At 61.5% G+C, this 21942-nt stretch overlaps 1 protein-coding gene across 1 annotated transcript in view; it reads right to left on the reverse strand.

The window, feature by feature from the left end:
- The window catches only part of PRDM16 (PR/SET domain 16), a 302758-nt gene that overhangs the window by 280195 nt on the left and 621 nt on the right, over positions 1-21942 (reverse strand). The window lies entirely within an intron of this gene.

Genomic DNA, 21942 nt, shown 5'->3' on the forward strand with positions numbered 1-21942 from the left:
GGGCTAGCCTGACCCTGCCTCTGACATCGGGCTAGCCTGGCCCTGCCCCTGACATCGGGCTAGCCTGACCCTGCCTCTGACATCGGGCTAGCCTCGCCCTGCCCCTGACATCGGGCTAGCCTGACCCGGCCTCTGACATCGGGCTAGCCTGGGCCCTGGGAGGGGGTTTTGGCTGGGGAGAATCAGGAGCTGCAGTGGACTGAGGGAAGTCTCTAGTGAGATCCCCAGCCCCAGCTCACTGATGCTTCTTGTCAGTCGCAGAGCTGGGCAGGGGTTTCCAGAGGGGGGAACATTCCTCCTACGATCTGCAGAGACCCACTCAGCCGGACCTTCCCACAGGGCCGCTGCCTTGTCCTGATCACCTGCTTCAAAGATGCGGATAGGGGGCAGCTGTAACCTTTCCCATCTTCCCTGATTTTAAAGGTTTTGTCTTGAGATGTCGCGGCCCCCTCGAGACAAGAGGAGACAGCATCCCCAGCCCAGGCCCCAGTCCCGAAGCAGCCAGCAGACCCCACAGTGCATCTGCACCCAACTCGCGGAGGGGAGCACCTGGCCAGAGGGAGGAGGGCCCCGCGGCTGGTGCTGCCAACACAAGGGTCATACAGAACCATCCACAGAAGACCCCGACCCACATGCACTTTCCATTTCCAGATCACTGACCACAGGTGGTGAGTGTCGGGCTTTTGTAAGTAAATGACACGTTTTATCATGGGAGGGAAAGGGCACCCCCCCCCAGCACGCCCATTGCCACACTCCTCAGATGGTCCCTGGACTTGTGACTACAAGGCCCTCTCCCTGGGCCCGATCGGGGGCCATCTCCAGGTATGAGCACGTGCGATGAGCAACAGGCAAGACGGGCCCCCTTGTTCCTGGTGGCTGGAGCCCCGGGGAACACGTAGCACCTCTGCCATGGGGGTCAGTCTGCGGGGACCTCGTGCCCCTCCCCCACTGCAGGGCCACCTCTCCTGACTCCTTCGGGAGTGCACCCAGCTGCAGAGCCACAGTTCAGAAGCTGGGACCTGCAGGTGGCTGTGGGCTGTGTCCTCTGGGCCTGTATAGCCTTACCTGCAAGAGGGCACCACCCGCCTCGCCGTGGGGATTACAGGAGGACCCTGTGGGGTCCACACTCATCTGCAGGCGGCTCAGCCTGGCCCACTCACTGAAAGCAGCTCTCCCACCCTTATGTCCTGTGATTTTCCCGGTGGTCCTCACATCGGAGTTGTCCTATACCCACCACATGTCTATGCCCCACCCTAGAAGGAAGGCCCCCCCCAAGGTCAGGCCTCCCCCTGTTCTCAGCCTTGACTCTGGGTCTCACTCAGCGGTGGCACGTGGTGGCCTCTCCATAAACCAGTGCCCACTGAGAGCAGGTGGCCCAGCCCCAAGCTCCCACCCTGTGTGTCTACAGTGTCGTCCCCCCTTCTGGGGCTGTGGGACGACAGGGCAGGAGCCGGGCAGGAGCTGAGCAGGACTCCAGGGTCAGTGCCTCCCCAGAGAGGGTCCACTGCAGGCATGGTCCCGGGGCCTTCCTGGGCCCGCCTCTGTGGGGGCCGTGTCCCCCACTCCCCAGCAGCAGCAGCCCGCTCCATGTGCCAGATGGGACGTCAGGATGGCTGGGACATTGCCCAGGGGCTGGCAGGGGGACGGATGGCCTTAGCCCTAACTCCAGCTTCCTCACCAACACCCCCCCACCGGAGTCTGAGCGCTTCTGAGAAGTCTGACGTCTCCAGCTCCTGCAGGAGAGAGCTGCCCTCTTGGTTGTGTCCCTCCAAGCATGGGTCAGCTCTAGCAGTGTCCCCGAGTGGTCTCTGCTTCCTACCATCCTCCCCAGGCCTCAGTTTCCCCATGCACACAGCGCAGGCATCAGAGAGCAGACTGTCCTGTGCCCCTGGGCTTCAGCTACTCTGAAGCCTCAAGCAGGCTTTGTACCCCTTTGCAACAGCCATCTCTCTCTGCTCCCCAAACTTCCTCTTCCTCTTGGCGTCTGGGCTTTTGAAGAGAAGAAGCCCCTTCCTGACCCCAAGTGCACGACTGCAGGGCAGGCTTTGGGGGAGAGCCGAGACCCTCTTGCACACGGCTAGACCCCGCTCTGCTCCTGGGCACCTGCGGACAAACAGGGGCTGCCTGGCACCACTGTGGATGTTTGACCTGCCCGGCGAGCCCCACTTCTGGACATCTCAGGAGCCAAGGAAGCTGCCCTTTGGGTCCTTGAGGCTCACCACAGACCCCGTGCAGGGCCCGGGAGCAGAGAGACAAGCACCCCCAAGCCTGCGACCCTCGGAGTCTAGTCCTGAAGATTCTGCTGTCTCGCAGCCCCCAGATCCAGCAAGAACGTGGCCACTACTCCAGGAGACCCGAGTCAGATGCCTTGCTTGCTCTCCGGGGCAGGAAGCTACAGAAAGAGATCCTTTCATCTGAAATCGGGGTGCCTCGGCCAGAGGTCGAAGGGGGGAAGGCACTGGGGTTCCAATGGGAGGTTTCCATAGGTGTCAGGGGGAGCAGGCTGTGGCCAGGCCGTGTCCAGGTGCCCCCCCAAAGCCAGGGGTCACCAAAGGCCACCTTCTGGCACAGCCTGGGATGAGGGTCATGGGTATGGGAAGCCCACTGGCAGGGATGCCCACGCAGCTGGCCTCCGGAGGGCAACACGTGCCCAGAAGGGGCCCCGGAGCTGGCCCAGTTTCTTTGGGCAAAAATGGCCCCTTGGTTGCTGGCGAGTTTCCACTGTTGCATGGGCCACCCCGAGGAAACCGGGCACTGCCCGGAGGAGCCCCACAAAGAGCTGCTGAGTGGTAGGCACGGTCCTCTGCCCCCAAGACCAGGCAGGTGCCCAGCAGCGTCCCCCGGGTGAGGCAGACAGCCTGTGGGGATGCGGAGGCCACGGCCCCTGGCGTCACCCCACCCTGCCCAGCACCCCCTGCATTCTGGAGCCCCGACATCCCCTTCATGACAGTGACCTCTCTGGCTGCTCCCTAGACCTTCCCCTGGAGCCCCTGGGGGCCCCACAGGATGGGACTTGCAATCCCTACTTGAGAACGGAAGACGAGAGTTTGGAGGGCGCCGAGCAGTGGTGGAGCCAGGGTTTGAGCCCGGGCCCAGGTGGTGCGAGGTCCGGGTCCTGACGGCCTGACACACGCAGGAGGCAGTCCTCACGTCCCGGGATCTGGGCCTCACCAGGGGACGTTCCTATTTCACTGGCCCACACAGATCATGAACCCCAGGGCCAGGACAGAGCTCCTCAGGGGTCTGGGAGAGGGGGAGGGGGCACCCCGCTCACTAGAGCCACTGAACCCATGAGTGGGTGAGTGGATGTGAATGAATGAAGTGACTCCAGAGGGGACTGTCCTCCCGTGGACTGTGTTCCCGTTTTCATTGAACCAGAAGACACATCGGTGGGGAGCAGACTGGGGCCCGGGATCCACGTCCCGGCTTTAGGCTGGCCTCCAGAGGAGATGCAATAAAGGGGGAACTTGCAAGCCAGACACACGGCCCCCTTGAATTTTCTCTGCTGTGGTGGCTGCCCCAGGAAGAAGGTACTCGGGGAGCAAACGCGCCCCAAGAAAGCCGTGTCTGGCCCCGGGCAGGGCCACTGCTGTTCTGAGAAGTAAACTCTGTCCTATAAAAAGGCCGATTGAACAACGTGCGTTTTATGGTCTGGGGACGTTTTATTGTTCCTGTACAGGAACATGGGCAGGCTGCTGGGCTCAGAGCCCTCGGTCCCTCCTGACGCCCGAGATGAGCTCACAGACCCCCTTGAGCTCCAAGTAGGTGAACGGGCTCCTCTCCGGCCGGCTGCGTGGGGAACACAGGCCTGGGCAGAGGCGCCTTCGGGCACAGGGACCCAGGGCCGGGTGGGGGAGGCCCAGGGCCCCACATCGTCCAGAGGGCAATGCCCGATGAGCTCTCAGCTGGTCCTGCCGTGCGGGCAGGTGAGGTGTGCAGGGCCGGGGGGCCACTCCACATCTTCTCCAGCCAGGGACCATGCTAGCACTGATACCCCCTGCGTCACCCATGGGCGGCCACGCCTATGGAATTCCCCCAGGCCACGGCATCCCCCGGGGAGGACGGATGGGGTGACAAGTGGCCGGGCGCCAGCCAGCCCTAGAAACACCTGCATCTTCCGAGCGCACGTGGGGAGGGGGCCCCTAGTCCCTCCAGAGCGGGAGTGGGTTCTGCACTGAAAATCGATCCCACACTGACGGGGAAAAGCAGAGACAACTGGAGGGGGGTCGGGGGGGGGCCAGCCACGGCCTCCAAATGAGCCCCTTGTGGTGAGTGACCGCAGCCCCGCAAGCCGCCCAGCGACGTGGGAAGAGCCTCCATTTCCTGCAGGCGAAGCTGCCCCGTGTCCACCCCCACCCCCACCCCCACGCCCAGAGCAGAAGGCACCGCAGGAGGGATGGGGCGTGAGGGGTGCGAGTGAGGAGCGGGGGGTGTTCTGGACGTGCCCTGGCTCCCACCCCAGCCAGGGGCCGGCTTAAAGCTCCCTCGAGCACATCAGAACACACATGGGGAAAAGGCCGTTGGGGTCGGGGGTGGGGTTGTGATTGGTTTCTGGATTGTTCTCAGTGACCCGGGCCCCTAGCTCCCTGATTTAATGCAGCCAACACCCAGCGCCCGGCCTCCCTTTCTCCCACCAGGAGACCTCTCGCCTCACGGAAGCCGGGTGCGCGCCTCACGCGGGGAGCCGCGGCCAAGGTCACACGGCCAGGGTGCCACCGAAATTACAGGCAAGAGACGATCCTGTTGGAAGTTCAGGGCTCATAAATCCCCGCCACACTGCTGGCCGGCTTTAGAAGGTGAGAGAAACAACATTACAAAGCGAAATGAGGAGAGGAAGAATGTAGCATGAAGGCCAAAGAGCAGGGGAGCCACGGGGGAGGAGGAAACACAGCTCGCCGAGAAATTCAGTCCAATCTTTGCTCAACCACAAGCAGGAGGCCGGACCCCGGTGCCACCAACAGAAACGCTCTCCCTCCCTGGAAAATTGATTTGTCAACAACCAGAGACTCGTCCAAAGGCATCTCAAGGTTGTTGTTGTTGTGTTTTTTTTTTTAAGGAAAGACAAAAACCATCCACAGTGGCACGCATACTCCAGAAACGCCTTTGGAGAAGAGGGAGTCCTGCAACTTTGAGGATTGCTGGGAGGGCCCTTCTGGGCTGATAGTTCGGAAATGGGGGATTTGCAACGTCCGAGGGAACAGCACACAGTGGGCATTCTTGGTGAAGAATTCATTTGGAAAAAAAAAATCAAAGTTGGTTTAAATCTCTGATGAGCTAAAAACTCCCTCCCACAAACCCAAGAAATGTGAATTTCCTCATTTGGGGTTGTGTTGCCTGCCAAGCACAAGGAAGGGCCCTTGACCTGACCCCGATGTGGACAGTGGTTCCCTGGCGGGGCCCCAGGCCGGGGGTGGCGGGCTGGCTGGGTCGGCGCGGCCCTGGGGCCCTCCCGGCTCCCGGGCGAGGTGGGTGCCGCCAGGAGCTACAACCCGAGGGGCTCCTTCTGCTCTAGACTGGACATGCAGGTGGGAAGCCCCCTTCCCCTCCGGCCAGCCGCCGGCCCCCGCTGCCCAGCTCTCGCAGGTGGGGCATGTGAGGTCCCCTTTCAGAAGCAAGCCTCGCCTCACCCTTCACCTCCAAAGGAACCGGCGCTTCCAGGGGAGGCTCAGGCAGACAGTCTCCAGTGGCCGTGGCCGTGGCCGTGGCTCGGCCACTACAGACACCAGGCCCTGGGCTGAGAGCGACAGTCACTCGGACTTCAGTGTCTCTCCTTCCTTTTTTTTTAAACTTTCATTGGAGGTGAATGATACTGTGTCAATTGCCAAATTCCATCACTTAATTGCTTCACTGCTGGAAATTTCATGGGGTGGGGTGTAAGTTCTCATTTTTCACAGAAAACTCCAGGCATGGACTCATTTCTGCAGATCTTTTGCCTAATTAACAGCATACTCCATAAAAACAAATAAATAAATAGGGCAAGCACGGGCCGGTGAAGCCAGGAATCCTTCTCAGCTCGGAAAGGAAGCCTCCACAGCGGAAGGAGCGAGGTCACAGTCGGGGGGCCCCAAAGAGGAGGGTCTGCTCTGCCCAGGCCCTGGGTGGCACTGCCGTGGCTTGGCGAGATAAGCCCCCAGGGCTCCGTCTTGGCCCTCCTGCTCCCCGACAGGACCGGCGTCCAGACGGAAGGGCACCCTGGGCGAGGAGGTCAGGCAGGGGGCCGGCGGGAGGAAGCCCAGGCCAGGCTCCAGCTGGAGGCATCTCTGCGCTGAGGGCGTGCAGGGCAGGGGGCGTGGGGAGGTGTCTCATCAGAGCGGACCTCGGTCTGACTGCGGGGAGCCAGAGCCCTTCACCCAGGACAGAAAGTGCAGTGCACACTGAGCAAGGCGGTCAGAACCCGTGACCCCAGAGTCCAGGCCGCGTGGCCTGGCGGAGAGACCCTGCACGTGGACCTTGCCAGGCAAACACCGTACAGTTTATAAAGACGTCCTCATGCACCTGTGTGCCCTGAGCATGCCTCAGTTTCTCTGCAAGGAAGGGATCTGAGGTGCAGAAAAAGAAAGGGACCCAGTGGGAGGCGACTGTCCATCCAGGCCACCGTGGCCTTTAGTGGTGCCCCTGAACACACAGGAAGGCACCAGGCCCATGCCAGGCCCGCAGGTTTGTGGTCAGGTGCAGACAGCTGCAGAGCTCCAGAGAAGCTGCCCCATCAGTCGACCCATGTGTGTGGAGCATCAGCTCTCAGGACTGGACACGCTTCTGGGCCTCGAGAAGGCCCACCTGGAGCCCCAAGGCCTGGGGACAGATCCTGACCAGGGACCCCCTGCCCACCCTGTGAACCAGGAAGGTCACTCCAGGCACCCAGAGAAGACCAGCCACGGCTCCCCTCCACGGTTCCAGGAAGCCAGGTGGCATGGGAGCTGATTTCCCCGAGGGACGGGCAAGTCCGTTCTAGATTCAATCGCGAGCCTACGAGGTATGGATCACCTTTTTGTCAGATGGGGACACCGAGCTTAGAGCCGCTGAGAGCAGCCAATCACACAGCTTGCCCACGGTGGGTGCGGGGTCCTACAGGGGTCTGAGCACGAAGCCGGTCCCGCTGACTGCCACCAGCCAGACTGCCCACACAGACGCCACCCCTGCCTGGACAGAGCACCAAGACACACCCGCTCCCCTGGGGGGGACCGGCTCTCGCCCTGGGGCAGCGCCTCTTTCCCCCCCCATCCCAGAGCAGTTTGCAGCCATGGTCAGTGAGCTGAGCCGGACACAACCGTAGTCCTCCCAGACTCAGCAAGATGAAGCTTCGTCCTTGGGCTGCAGGATGATTCCGACCCCGTGAGGCAGACCACCCATCACCGTGGCTCTTGAAGACCCTCAGGCCCCCCGCAGCACCCCGTCCACATGTCTTCAAGGCCGCGACGCCACCCACACGTGCATGTTCCACCGGGACCTCGAGAGGGTCAGGGGTGGGTCCTGGGCACCAGCCCCTAGAACACTTGGACGTGCCCACGTCCACTGGCAGAGACAGGAATGAACTGGGACTGAGGGGGCAGGAAAGGGGGCCTGGATGCTCCGTGGAAACAAACCAAGCACTCCAAAGCCCAGCCAGCAACTACAGCCGGATGTGTGTGGGCGCACCTGCGCGTCCCAGCTGCAGCTCTCAGACAGGCACCCCGGGGCCGTCAGCCTCCCCGCAGCCGCTGCACCCCACCAGGACACCCCCCCGCCGAACAGCCCGGTCTGCTCAGTCTCTCCAGACGTTGTGTTCTCGAAGCGGGCGGGAGCCCTGGGTATCCGCACCGGCAGACGCAGCCTGGACTCAAATTCTCCAGGGTGAGGGCAGAACGGACGGTGCCTCCCTGGCTCAAATGTCCCGGGCCAGCAGCCTCCACTCTGGGCCCGCACCTCAAATTTCGGCGACGGAGCGGCCGCAGAAAGCATCCTTCTTTATCGGTGGCCTGCGTGAGCTCTATATCTCTGTGGCCTCTCACCCCCAGCATTCCACGCCTCCCAGGGGGGGCAGATAATCCCACAAAGGGCCTCATGCCAGAGTCCCCACGCTTTCTCCAGTGCTGAGAGCTTTGACTCGTCAGCACTGGTTCGAGGGAATCTCCTTACTGGGCCCCAGGGTTCAGATCGAATGTCCCTTTGAAAGGGCCAGAGGGGACCCTGTGCCCCTTCTCCTGCATCTGCATGACACCAGATCCAGCTCGTCCTGCCCCGCCCTAGAGGGACGGGCCCCCGACACCCCAGGGTCCTCGAGGACCGCCGTCCCCAACGAGGGAGGAGGGAAAGGCCGGTCCCCTGGCCCAGCAGGTGCCAAGACCCTTTCTTCTGCAGGGGCCCATGGGCCAGTGCTTGGACTCAGCTATCCCAGCCTCCCTCTCCTCTTGTTTTGGGGCCACAGAACCCAGTGACAGCTCCCTGGAGGAGGATCCCTTCACCCACCAAAAATGTGCTCTGCTCTGATGTCTACCTATGCATCTCCTGAATTGTCCAAGACTAAGCCCTGAGTCTGGCTCATGTAGTCGTGTGTGTGCACAGAGCAGTCTGCACATGTGTGCACAGGCGTGTGTGCATGTGTGTATGTGTTACACGTATACACACTGCACTGAGTAAGTTGTCCCAGCGTGTGCCTGTACGTGGATCGGTTTGTGTGCACGCGTGAGCATGCCCACGTGCACATACATGTGTGCACTTGTGTGCGTGGGGGGGTGTGTTCCTGCGTCCACGTGTGCGTGCATGTGCATGGCAGTGCATACATGTACAAACCGATTACAGGAAAGCCCCACTGTCCCGCCGTCCCCTGAGCAAGTCCTAAACTTGACCCTCTGGATGTGCAGACACACTCTCAGAAGTCAGAATGTCAGCCGGACAACAGCAGAGAGAGGAGAAACAGTTTCCCCTCTTCTAGGTTTGGGACCTGCTGCTCAGTGGCCCCAAATCCTCTGGCACAAAGTTAAGCAGAAGACCCCAGAAGACAGGGTTCACCACAGACTGTAACCCCCTCCCCGGCTGGTGCTGGGTCCTGGGTCCGGCAGGGCAGCGCACCACCGTCCCCGGCTCTTCTCCTGCAAGCTTGGGGGACAGAGTCTCCAAATCCAGGGAAGACACTGGCGGCACAGTGGCCCAAGGCCCCCCAGACAATCACCGGCCGTCCCCACGACGGCGGGCGCAGCTCCTCAGCCAGGACGGCGCAGGCCTGCAAGGCCACCTGACCCGCATGTCTCTGCTTCATTCACTTCCCCCATCACATCATTTCAGAGGGGCTTGTCAATCTGCAGGCCACATCCAGAGGCCCCCGGCGAGACCCCTGCACCCCACACACTCACACACGAACCTGCCTTCAGCCAGATGCAAGAAAGTTCCAGAAACCCAAAATAGCTGCTGACAAAGCCTGGACCCTGCAGATATCATAGCAATAATAATACCACATTCACGTGCCTTCGGCCTCTTGCCCCACGTCCCATCTGAGCCGGTCAGAGCTGTCGGGCAAGGGGTCACCAGGACCATCCTGCCCCGGAGAGGAGGAAGGAGGTATGGGGCTCACCCCTATTGGACACACGAATGGAGTTTCATCCTTCCACCCAGGCTGGCCCTTCTTGGGCCGGGAAGGGACAGAAGCAGAACTGGACACCCACGTCTGCCTCGCCAGATCTAGGGAAACGCCCCCAGCACAGCACGGCAGGCTGAAGGTGTCGGGGAAGGAGGGCACGGGGGTCCCTGCTCTGTCCTGACCCAGCAGAGACGGCATAGGTCGGGGAGCCCAGGAGCTGACCTGCAGGGACAAGGGCACCATGACTGTGACCGGTGTGTGTCCCCCAGTCCAGCCCTGGTCAGAATGAAGGATGCTGCCTCAGGGTCCCCACCTCTACTGCTCTAAAGCTAAACTCACCCTCAGCCAGAGCTTGCTTGGGGGTGACAGTCCTTGGATCCAGCTGGTTGGGGTCCCATCACCATCGGGGTTCCCACTTATCAGCAGCTGTCCTGTCTCTCTGAGCCTGAGCCAAGGGTGACTCCAGATGGAGGGTCAGGTTGGCCTGGAGGTGCTCTTGCTGGACCTAAAGGAGGCCTGCTTGGTCCTGAAGATCCAAGGGGCAGAAGGTCTCCCCTGGGGCACTCCCTGAGACCACCCTGACTGCCTTCTCTTTGCGAGGGGCACAGTCTCCCACCCTGGGGGCAGCAGGTGGCCCATCGAGTTCCTCTGCTGTGTCCAAGGTGAGCTAAGATAATGAAGCCGCTTCTCCCATTTGGAATTCGGGAAGTGAAGACCAAGCACTGACCCTGAGGCCTGGGGCTGGTGGCCGTCTGATCTGAGGAGCCTCAGGAACTAGCCGGACAGGCATCCCACCCGAGGGGCCCAAGGGTGATGCTCACAGGGGCATTCACCATCCATCGCCCTCACCCTGCCTGCTGGCCCAAGGTCCGAGGGCCTCTGCCTCTGGGCCTGGCAGGGAGGGGAGGGCTCGGCTTGGTTTTGATTTTACAGATTCAGTCAGTGTCAGGGGCTTGGAGGGGAGAAGTCATTGTGGCCCCCAGGTGCCCCTCCCGGGCGCCCTGTGGCCAGACTGTGCCCCTTTGCTGGTGACCACCACCCAGTGATGGGGACCAGCGTCACGAGTATGGTTTCCCAGGAGGTTCGGTTCTGGCCCAGAGGTCCCGATGTCCCACAGAGCCCACTGCCGGCCTCCCAGAGCTGCCTGTGGCCCACTTTCCTGCCCCCTACCCCCCCCCCCGACAGCCACAGGCCCTGCACAGGAGGCCAAGGATTATTCTAGGGCCCGGTGAATAGAGTCGGGGGTTCTTTGTCAGAAAAGGCACGGTTGCATTCCTCCCGGCCCCGGCCCTCTCCTGCACGGTGCCAGGCAGAGTCTGTGGGTCAAGGAGGGGCCTCCAGGGGCAGACGGGCTCCTGCCGCAGTGCTGGGCTTCTCCCCGTCATGGCCACGGCCCCTCCCCTCAAATGAGGGTAGTCTGTCAGCATCAGGAGGCAACCTAAAACCCCGGCGAGGGAACACTTGGGTTACAGCAAGAAGGACCCCTGTGCGGGCTGCCAGCCATGGGGGCCAGGCGGGGTGGCCGGGACAGACCTTGGACCAAGTCCGCTGCCATAATTAGCAGATGAGATTCAATAACAAACAGCTTTGAGCGGCTTTATCTAACCTTTGGAAGGTAAGATTAACACCTTTGATGGAGAGAAAGTTAAGACGCGGGGGCCCCTCTGCTCTGCAGTTCTGACTCCCAGCCGGGAAACGCGAGCCCCCCTTGGGCCAGCGCTCTGCCCCCGGGGCTTCTGAGGACTGGCTTTCCAGCGGCCTGTGTAGTCCTTTTGTTTGGCAGCGAATGTGCAGCCACCAAACCGCACCGTTGTCCGTCACACGCTCACACGCACACGGCCGAGAGCTCCCCGAGGCGGGACGGGAGGCCCCCACCTCACCGGCTCATAATCAGAGACGCCACGTCTCCAGGCTCGGTGGAGATACGCAAAGTCTCCCCTCGTCCCCGGTTGACTTGTTGCTGCTCAGATTTCATTGGCCCGGAAGAAGACGTCGAACGCACTCCTCCGAACAGAAATCCGCGATAAGTCCTCCTGGTGGGAAAGAGCGCCGGCCTTGCCCAGGTGCACGGTCCGCGCCGGCCGCCGACCCGTGTGTGCGAGAAAGCAAGGGCTGTCGGCACGGTCGCCAAACGAACTTTGGGAGCTCTGAGGACAGCACCCAGCACAGCGCAATGGTCTTATTTCTAAAGTAACGTCAAATCACTTCCAGGGAAAAATCGATCTGTCTCCGACAGCTTTTCCCCTGCTAACGTGATAAATAAATAATTAACCACGTTGTCGGGCTGTTTCATTAAAGCAAAGAATGGCTGGACGGGCCGAGATGGAGAACCCGATCGCAAAGACGGAGTCCGGCTGCAGCCCCCCACGTTTTACGGCTCCATTTGTATTCTGCCAGTCACTAGCGGTACGCTCAGCCCAAGCTGGGAACTGAATACCCTATTCAGAGAGGTACTCACAGGCGTGTTATTGCAATTTAATATTTTCGCACACAGACACATCATTATCTTGGAATCTGACACTGCGGCATAATTCTGTAATTTTTCAAGAGGCCCTAATTTTTCTCAATGTGAGCGCTAGGGCCCAGGATTATCCAAACAGCTCTCTCTCCTCTTTGTTTCTTCCGGGGGCTCATAAACGTGCAGGCAAGTGCGTGCAGATTGCCTGCTCTCCACCTTTGAACTTCTCCGTTGCCTTCTCCCACAACAACCAGCTGCAGACGGCTCCAGGTCCTGCAGCCCCGCGGCCTCCGGCCACGGTCCCAGACACCGCGGAGAACCGAGCAGCGGGCGGCACTCTGTGCAAAACCCGAGTGGGCCGGGACAGTACAGCAAAAAGCCCCGCCTGAGGGTAAGTCTCATGCAGACATCAGCCCCACGCTTGCACATAGGTGCACAGAAGCACGCACGTGGACGGGTCTGCACACCCCGACACCATCTCCCACATAGACCGGATGGAGGGGCTGTGCCAGGGGCCCACAGAAACGCCCCCCGGTTTTCAGGCAGCTCAAGAATGCACTGGCTGTCCCAGGAAGAAGAGCTGGGAGAAGTTTGCAAGGGAGGCCAGATCCCCCAGGGAAGCATCTTGGAATGAGCAGGTGGCAGCCCAGAGGACGCTGGCCCAGGCTGGTGGGCACACCGCGCCCCATGCTGGGCGCCACGGCCCAAGGTAGCTCTGTACAAACTGATGTTATAGACGTTCTCACAAGCTCCCCTCCAAAAGGAACCCGGGGCCTTCCGGCAACCTGGTGCCCTCCTCCTCACAGAAGCTCCAGAAACAGTGCCCAGGACCACTCGGGATTTGACCCTGATGACACCCACGTGCTCGGGGTTGGGGGCTGGTGCTGGGTCAGCAGGGGTGACCAATAGCCACTGCTGAACTGGGGCGGCCGGAAACGGTCGTCGGGTCAGCACAAGCCAGAGACGCCGGTTCCCAGCCCAGTAAAGACCTGAGCATGTCGCTTCCCCGGGACTGAGGGAGAAGCCGGGCTGCCCGGCAAAAACAGGAATGCTGGGAAATGGCCCGAGTCTGGACCTTCGCCTGACCTGCCGAAGGAGTGTCAGGGGGGTGCCAGAGGCCCTGCAGCAGGAGGGAGGAGGCGCGGGGGGCACACGAGGGTCGACACCCTGCGCTTGCCCGGGGGCCGCCGGGCTCTCCCGTGGCCACCGTTTGGGCTCCTCCGGTGAGCATAATTTCCGGTCTTTGTTTAAGTGTTTTATGGACCGATGTGGCCCGGCCTCTCTGAAGAGGCTGTTACAGCCCATTGAGCAGATACAAATGTCTGAGCACTTTTAAATGCATGCCCCTTTCCCTCGGAGACGCAACCAGAAGGAGCAATGGGAGTCTATTATGTAAATCCATATTTCGGCATAATATTGACTGCCAGCTTCTGAATATAGATACGGGGATTAAACTGTGTCACAGGAAAGAGTTCCCAGCCATGGCGAGTCCCCATTCATCACGCGCCGACCCAGGCATTTTATCCCGTTGCTGAAGCGTCGGAGATGCCCTGCCTACCCGAGGTGCCCGAGACGCACACACATTTCAAGTGAGCCCCTGAATTTAAAACACAGAGACTCACAGAGGCAGACAAATGGGCAAAGCCCCTCTCCGAGCATCCCTCCCTCTCGCCCCCCCCTTCTGGTCTTTCTAATTTGAAATAGACCCACTCTCTGGGGGTCCAGCCACCCCACCGGCAGAGACACAAGGCCAGGATGCCCGAGAGGGGGTTGCCCCCAGAAGCGATGAGGTTGGGGGTGGCTCGTTGGTCCGATCTGGCTTTCTCCCCAGTCAAACAGCTTGGACACGGAAGCCCGGACCCCAGGGCAAGGGCCTGTGGCCCCCAGACTCGTCAAGTTGCCCAGAGCCTGGTGACGTGACCACGCCTGTCTCTGGGGGGCCGGCCCCCAGCCGGGCAGCCGTGGGGGGACCTCAGGTACATCTCAGAGCCCTGCACACAGTAGGCCCGAGGACAGCGTGCTCCACTCCAGGGGCAGGAAGGAACGGACAGACGGCACAGAGCCCCCAAAACAAACAGGAGACCCTGACCCCCTCAGGAGCTGGGGGCCTCCAAGGAGAGAAGAGCTGGCAGATGCCAAGAGCCGTTGAAACGGACAGAAGGATGGAGAAGGGACGGGGAGGCAGCAGGAGGGAGGGGCTGGGCTCGGCGCCGGCTAGCATCTGGCCGCACGTCAGAGGGGCCAAACCAGACCCGGGCACCCGTGCTTCTCGGTTTGAAAATAAAACTACGAGCTAAGGCTCTTGTGTGCATGTTTTACTCCATGACTGAGCTGTGCGGCAAGAACCAACGGGAGCCCTTTGCTGGAGCAGGGCGGACCGGCTGAGCCGGAAGGCTTCATGGCAGGTGCAGCTGGGTACGCAGAGCAGCGCCACGTGCCAGGGGCCGTACCCTTGGGCGGGCAGGCGCTCACCTGCAGGCCTGCACACCCTCCCTGTGCCCCCCCACCCCCGCCCGGATGAGCCCAGGGAGGCTGAGGACCAGCACAGCATTTCCCCAAGCAGACCAAGGGGATAAATCGCAAACTCACTGCCTGTCTGAATGGAGTGGGAATTCTGCCTCATCCCCACCTGGCCCCAGGACCCCAGCAAACACCATGCTGGACCCTTCCAGAACCTTCCATGCAGTTATGCCTGCTGGAGGCTGGGGGGGGCGAGTAAGATGCAGATGCACACGGGTATTTGGGGTGGTGGTGGGAGGGCGAGCAGGCAGGCGAAAGGCGGTAAGAGGAGCCGATCTGGTGGCAGAATGTGGGGGACGACACTGGCAGCAAAGGTGGGACTCGGGATCCAGGAGTGGGGCACACGCACCAGAAGCCGGAGTGAAGGGGGTGCTGGGGTTCTGGGGCCAAGGAGAGGCCTGTCCCACGGGAGGCCTCGAGAGCAGCACCCAGGGCTGGGGCTTGATATCTGTACTAAGCATTCAGCTTTGTTATTCTCTCTAAAGTAGGAAAGTAGACAAAGCCAGTTATTTCTCGACTCGGCAGCACGTTGAACGGAAAGCAAACCACGGGCCTGAGGTCCCACCCTGGACATATGGAGTCAGAGGTCTGGGGAGACCCAGCCCCGCCGGCCACACTCCTGAGGAGCAGGTAGGGCCTTCAGACCTAAGGACGCGGTGCCCATGTCCCCCTCGATGCCCCACCATCACCCACATTGGAATCCATTAGAGAATATAAATGTGTTGCAGGAGAAGATCAAACCTACAAAAACCCATCCAGGCGAGTCGGGAGACCGAGGGGCAGGGTGAGGGGTTAGCCCTCAGTACGGCCAGAAGTGCCCAAGTACATCTCCCGGAGCCCCCTAAGAATCCACCGCTGCGACCCAGGAAACCCTCAATCTGCAGCAGCCCCAGCCCCAGCTCAAACCAAGCTGACTGCAGCCTCTTCTTCCTCTTAACGCCCTGTGGAGCTACCTGCGGGTGGGAGGGGACAAACACTCTGGAAGAAGCCCAAGGCCAGGCTGAGCCCCAGCGTCTGCCCATTCGCAGCCAGGCGCCCTCCCTGTCCACCTCCACGCTGGGAAGAGCCAGCGCCCCCCTCAGCAGGGGCTTCAGGTCACCTCAAAGTGCACGCAAGAACCAGGAGCCATCCAAGGAGCCCCGGGCTTCTCCCAGCACCCTGCTCCCAGGTCTGTGTGAGCACATGGCCCGGGAGGGAGGGAGGAGCGAGCACCTGCCGTCACCTGCCTCACCTGCAGAGGCAGGCTGGGCGCGGACTCCCGCGGAGAGCGCGGATCCCACACGCCCCCCCCCATGCTGCTGGAGGGCTGTGGGCTGGAGGCACACACCCTTCCCGGAAGCGTGCTGTCACCGAAAAGCAGCGTGAGTCTGGGGGATTTTGCTGAGAACCCTCCTGTCGGGTTCAGAAAGCAAGTGTGTGAGGGTCACCGGTTCTCTCCCTTCCTGAGCAGGGTTTCGGGGATGAGCCGAGCCAACGCTCGCTGTTCCTCACTTCCCCAAGTTTGAGCGGGGAACACGGGCCCTGGGATGTTTTTGCTCCCACGCCAGTGAAGCCCTAAAGGCCGGTCTGCTTCTGGATCCCTCCGTCCACCACCTGGCCGGGGCGGGGGCAGGGGCGGGGGGGGGTGGAGGGGAAGACTCTGCAGCACCAGCCTCTGGGCCCACCTCCAGCTGCCCTCCGTCCCCAGGCGCATTTCACCAGAGTCTGACGCTACACCAAATATTCCCCCTGGAGACCGAGACCAGGGTCAGACCAGAATGAGAAGGTGACCCTATGTTCTCACGTCTGCTTAAGGACAGGGTCCACTGTCTCCACCCTGAAGGATGCATACTTGGGGTTGGAAATGACACATGCATCAATATGTAAAATGGGCACGGGATAATTCAGAGCCTGGTTTAGAGGAGGTAAAGTATTCACCAGGACCCAGCCACGGTTTAAAATGATTATAAATTATTTTAACAGTGCATTTGCAAAGGGTTATAAAAACAGCCATAATATATTTTTTTCCTTAGATTCTAGAATTACCAGTGTGACAGCTAATGCAATAATGATTTGTTTCAAATGCCAGTGTTTAAGCGGTATAAAGCTGATTTTATACATTTTTCCAGTAGGCCGCATTGTAGTTAATGAAATTAAACACACCAATCGCATTTGTCCCCAGGGGACGAGGAACTGAACACACCACTGGTTTATTTTTTTATTAAAATAAATTGCAGCCAGCAAGATGGACTAATTGCATACAGAATTGAAAAAGAAACATTCCATTGATATAATTAAGCCAATTTTCATGGACAGAAATAGTTATAGTGGATATAAAATAAGCAAAGCCTTCACCAGAATCTGACTTCACTCCTTTTTTGCACAGAATGTTAACTATTAAACAAATATGTATCTCGGAGCCGAGGCACCGCTCTCTGGGAGCTCCGGGGCATTGTTCCTGAGTCTCGGGAGAGGCCAGCCGGGCGGGCCAGCCAAGGATTTGATGGCAGAAACCCCAAGAGAGAGAGAGGTAGGGCAGGAAGAGGCCCTCCCCATGGCCCTGGGGCCCACAAGAGCTCAGGAGCACTGGCCAGACTGAAGGGAGTACCACAGCCCTGGCGGGAGCCTGTGAGGTGCCCAGGATTAAGGAACAGCGGCGGATTCAGGGCTGGACCTGCAACTGCAGCCTCGGGGCTCCTTCCGCCCGGTGGCTCAGGTCCACACAGCAGCGGCTCCACCTCTCCCTGATTGCCTGGGGGAGGGGCGGGGACTATTTCCCTTTTGCTCAAGCAAAAGGCAGTACATGGAGGGGGGGATGCAGATGAGGGTGACCCTGGTCAACACTTCTGCCACCCTGCACCTACCCTTGGAAGAGGGGTCCCAGAGCCCCGGGCTGGGGCTGGAAAAGCCCAGGGCAAAGCGTCCCACCCAGCCTGGGGAGGACAAGCAGCAGGAGAGTCCAGACCCCGGCAAAGACCACCCAGTCTGGAGGAGGCTGAGGACACAGTTAGCTGGTTGCATTCACAAGCTGTGTGGGGACTGATGTCTTACTTGCTTTTAAAAACCAGACCTGTTACAAGCTAAGCACTGTCCTTGGGAAAATGCTTAAACCTTGACACATAAAAAAAGAAAATCCTATGGAATTAACTACAGCGTGCAGTGCCCTAAGGAAGGGGGCAGGGTTAGGGTGTGCGAAATAAGAAAGCTTGGGGAGCTTTACTTAAGTGGCATCCAGTTTCATGCCTAACTTGCTGTGTGACCTTGAATGGGCTACTTGACCTCTCTGTGTTTGGGATTTTTTTTACCCCTAAAAGTGGTGCCCGCGAGGCCAAATTCCCTCTTCAAGGTCAATGAAGGGGAGTGGGGTCATGCCTAGTAAGTGGACCAAGTGTGCCTTTATGGGATCCTGGACCCGCTCCTATCTCCCGGAGGCTCGGGCAGGGACAGGGACAGGGACAGGGGCGGCAGCCCATTCGGACCTCTTGGTAGGCAGGTGCGTGGGGTGAATGCACGGGGCCAATGGGCCACCTTGGCCGAGTCTGGGCCCGGGGATGCATACCCCGGAATAAGGCAGGGTTGATCCTGCAAAGCCCGACCTCTACCCTGCGCTTCGGTTTCTCCCCTCACCATCCTCCCCCCTCCCCACACCACCCTGACTTTGACCCAGGCTCTGGAGCGCTCTCTGGACTCTCTGTGCCCAGATCCGCAAAGCGACTGCGATGGGGACACGGGCCTGCCACCCGCAGAGTCTGGGTCAGGGTCAAGAGTCGGGAGTTGGGAGCGCGGAGCCCGCCCTTCTCCATCCAGGAAACCGAGAGGCGGAGACCCCTGGGGCCGATCGAGGCCGAGGAGGAGGAGGAGGAGGAGGAGGAGGAGGAGGAGGAGGAGGAGGCTGGAGTGAAGGGCGCCAGGGGCAGCAGCCACCCCCTCGAACCGGCTGCCCTGTGCAGACGGCAGGCAGCGCCGTTCGCGTCGCGCGGTAGTTACCGGGACTTTGTGCACGGAGAGCAGGGGGCTGCAGCGACGTTCGCTCTGCCTGGGGTCCCCAGGCCCCGCGGCCGGGCCAGCCCGCACTGTCTGCAGCCCTGGGCAACCCGTGTCCGCGCGCGCGACCGGCGCTGTACGAACGGCACGGCGCAGCAAGGCCCGGCTTCTCCGCCCCTTCGCCAAGTTTCCTTCCCGCAGGGGGACAGTGCTAGGGCTGTCCCTTGTCCTCCCGCGCCCGCTACTCGAGCTGTAGCGTCCAAGACTTGTTACACGGGTTTGATTCAAAACCTGATAAATTGTCTTTAACGCTATTTGAAAAATTTTAAACGAAATTATTCAAAAGATTTTTAATCCTGGATAATTTTTGTTGAAACTCTAATTATACATCACCTTAATTACCAGCCCCAGCCCCCCAAGGATCCCTAATTGCCTCCTAATTGAATAAAACAGGGGGCTAATCTAGCCTACAGAGGCCCTGCGAGCGGGCGGCCTCCCCCTAGGGGCCCAGTGGGGGGAGCCTCCAGCTGGCCCCACCGCCAGCGCCCGGCCTCCCAACAGAAACGGCAGGACCAGGGCCCCTGCCCCGTGCTGTGCCCAGAAGGGGAACTCAGGGTTTTCGGGAGCCATGGGGGCCCGAAGGGTCGGGCAGCCCAGCCCGCACCTGCTCCACCAGCGGCCGACAGGAGGTGCAGGGTGGCCTGGCGGGTGTCCGGCGGTAGAGACCTTAGGGCACAACCCGTGCCCTTCCCCTGGGAGCCCACTCAGAGGTCACCCAACGGACAGGACTTGGCATCCGCCCCCGCCCACAGGCCTGGGCGCCCAGGCACACCCGCGGGGCCAATGGCGAAGCCAGAGCCCGCAGGCGCTCAGCGCGCTGCCGCGGGGCACCTGGCCTTGGCCGCCAGCCCTGCACCCCGCCCCTCCGCCACGGCCTCCGCGTTTTCGCCTGAAGCGGGGTGAGACGCTCGACTCCTGCCGGACATTTCCTGGTACCGCTGCCCTCCCAGGCGTCCAGACCGGAGGCTGCCGTCCTGGCTGCGGGGCGAGAAATGGTAGAAGGGGCAGACGTCTCCTGGCGGGCGGGCGGGAGAAGGGCAGGACCCCCGCAGAGCCGGAGCTGCTTTCGGCTGGGGAGAAGGAACCGCCTAGGAGCTCAGGCTCCAGCCGGGCTCCCCACACCCTGTCACACACACACCTTCCTCGTACACATCACGCTCGATCGCACACACCAGACACACAAGTCCTCCCTGGAGCAGAGGGAGCAGCCCCCCACCCGCACCCCAGGGGGAGGCGGCATCTGTCCTGAGGACACTCTCCCCAGGCCTGGAATATGTCCTGTCTAGTTGTGGGCCACGTTCCTGGTGATCAGGTCTCAGGGGCGGCTCGAATGGGGGCCGTGGCTGGACGCCGTCTCTGGGAGCACATCCTCCCCTGCACGGGGCCCCCCAGCTGTGTGATGAGAAGGTCAGGAGGGCACCTTGGCTGTGTTGACCACCCCCACCTGCCCACCTGCCTCTCAACAGTGGCTGAGACACAAAGCTTTTGTTAGGCATTTTGTTTTGAAAATGTAGGGTAGGGACAGCCCCAATTCCTCGCAGGCCCACAGTGCCCTGGCCAGCGTGAGGGGACCCGGGACCTACCTGTCTTCACTCTGCCCCCAGCCCCCTAGGCTCACACTGAGGAGGTGCTGAGCACCGCAGCAGCCTCTGCCCTTGGAAAGCTGGACTTAGGAGCCCCCAGTGTGGGCCCAAAGGTGCTGCTAGTCAGTCAGCATGCGGGCCCAGCTGGGGAGACCCCCGGGAGTGGGGTCCTAGGGAGACACAAACGAAATTACAGCCCCAGATGCGCCCTCTGGGGCAGCCCTCACACTCTGACTCAGGGGGTGACACTCACTGACAAGGTTGTCCTTCCAGGACCCACATATGGCTTCAGGCACAGCCCAGCCCTGCACACTGGACTATAACCATGACCTACCTCTCCTTCGTCCTCCAGCCCCCTGACCCTGGCCAGGAGGTGGCTTACAGGGGTTGGTTCTCTGGGCCACCCTGGGGCTGCCCTGCTGCCTCAGACTCAGGTACTGGAGTCAGGTCCCCAGGGACGCCCACATCTGCTTAAAATATCGTCCAGTGGAATGAAATTCCTCGGCAGGTCCTGCGCTCTGTGTCAGGCAGGCAGCGTGGCCTGTGCCTGTCGGGGCCACCTTCTTGGGGAGGGCTGGGGGCAGCTGTCCCCGCTGAGAGGGGTTTCCAAGGCGTGCTCAGTGTGGGCTCAGCGGGCTCTGGGCCTGACACAGTCGCTCTGCTTTGGCATTTTCTCACCAAGGACTCCCAGGAAAGGGAGACCTGTGGTCTGCCCTACCCTCGGGTCTGGTTCTCTGGCCTCGGGCAAGGCTGCAGGACGCCGCTGCCGAGCACCCATTTAGGTCCTGAGATGAGCCAGCGGGCCGCCTTCCCCACCTGTCGGGGTGGAGCAGACAGGGAGAGAGCTGAGGGCCAGACGGCTGGCCTGCCGGGCGTGGGTCGCTCCGCTGTTTCCGGGGCTGCGCTGGGGGCGCTGAGCTGCCTCTCGCTTGCAGCGAAGGCCCAGGAGAGTGCGGCACTTTCCACCTTCTCACTCCAGCTTCAGGCCCTTCCCCAGCGACAGCCTGACCCAGGCAGCTTGCAGCCCAGCGGCGAGACTCTGAGGCAGCTGCTGTGCTTACACACACACCCAAACATGCACACCAACACCCACGCCCCGCCGCCCATGGGCACACAGGTAGCGGGCCCACAGCCCTGGCGCACCAGCCACAAAACACCGGGGCCTTGTTCGCACCAAGAGGGGCTACAGGTCACGGGAGATGGAGGAGGCCGAGGCCCCGGGCATCGGGCAGAGGAGACAGGCTGGAAAGGGGTGCCTCCAGGAGGAGCCCCACACAGCCACGGGGGACTCCAGGGGCGTCCTGCAGAAGCGGGGAGCTGCTTTTCCCCGGTGCCCCGCGGCGGATGCATGGCCTCCCACCGAGGGGCCGCCGCCCGGGGGAGCCAGGCCAGCCCCTCCGAGGAAGCAGAACTTCCTCGGAAAAGTGTCGGGGAGTTTCTGGCCCACCAGGCTCACGCTTAGGGGCTCAGCCCTGGTGCGGTGAGGCGCCGCCGGGCAGGCTCAGGCCGACGAGGAGCGGGCGGAACGGCCTGGTGGTCAGTCAGGGATCCCAAGGGCGCGGGCCGGGCGCCCCTGCCGCGGGTGGGCGGGCGGCCCGCGGAGGAGGGGGCGGCGAGGACGGGCGGCGCCCGTTCCCTCCCGCTCGGCGCTCGCCGCTTCGCTGCAGCCGGGCCTCGGCCGGGCTCCGGGAGCCGCGCTCGCCTGCCCGCGGCGCCGCCGCTCCCACCTGCCCCCTGCCCGGCCACGGTCCCGGGCCCGCGGGCCTCTCGGCGGGCAGCGCGGAGGGCGCGCGGGCGGCCCCGAG

This window comes from Mirounga leonina, unplaced genomic scaffold (assembly GCF_011800145.1).
Source record: "Mirounga leonina isolate KUSES-001 unplaced genomic scaffold, KU_Mleo_1.0 Mir_173, whole genome shotgun sequence".
In the NCBI taxonomy this organism is placed as follows: Eukaryota; Metazoa; Chordata; class Mammalia; order Carnivora; family Phocidae; genus Mirounga; species Mirounga leonina.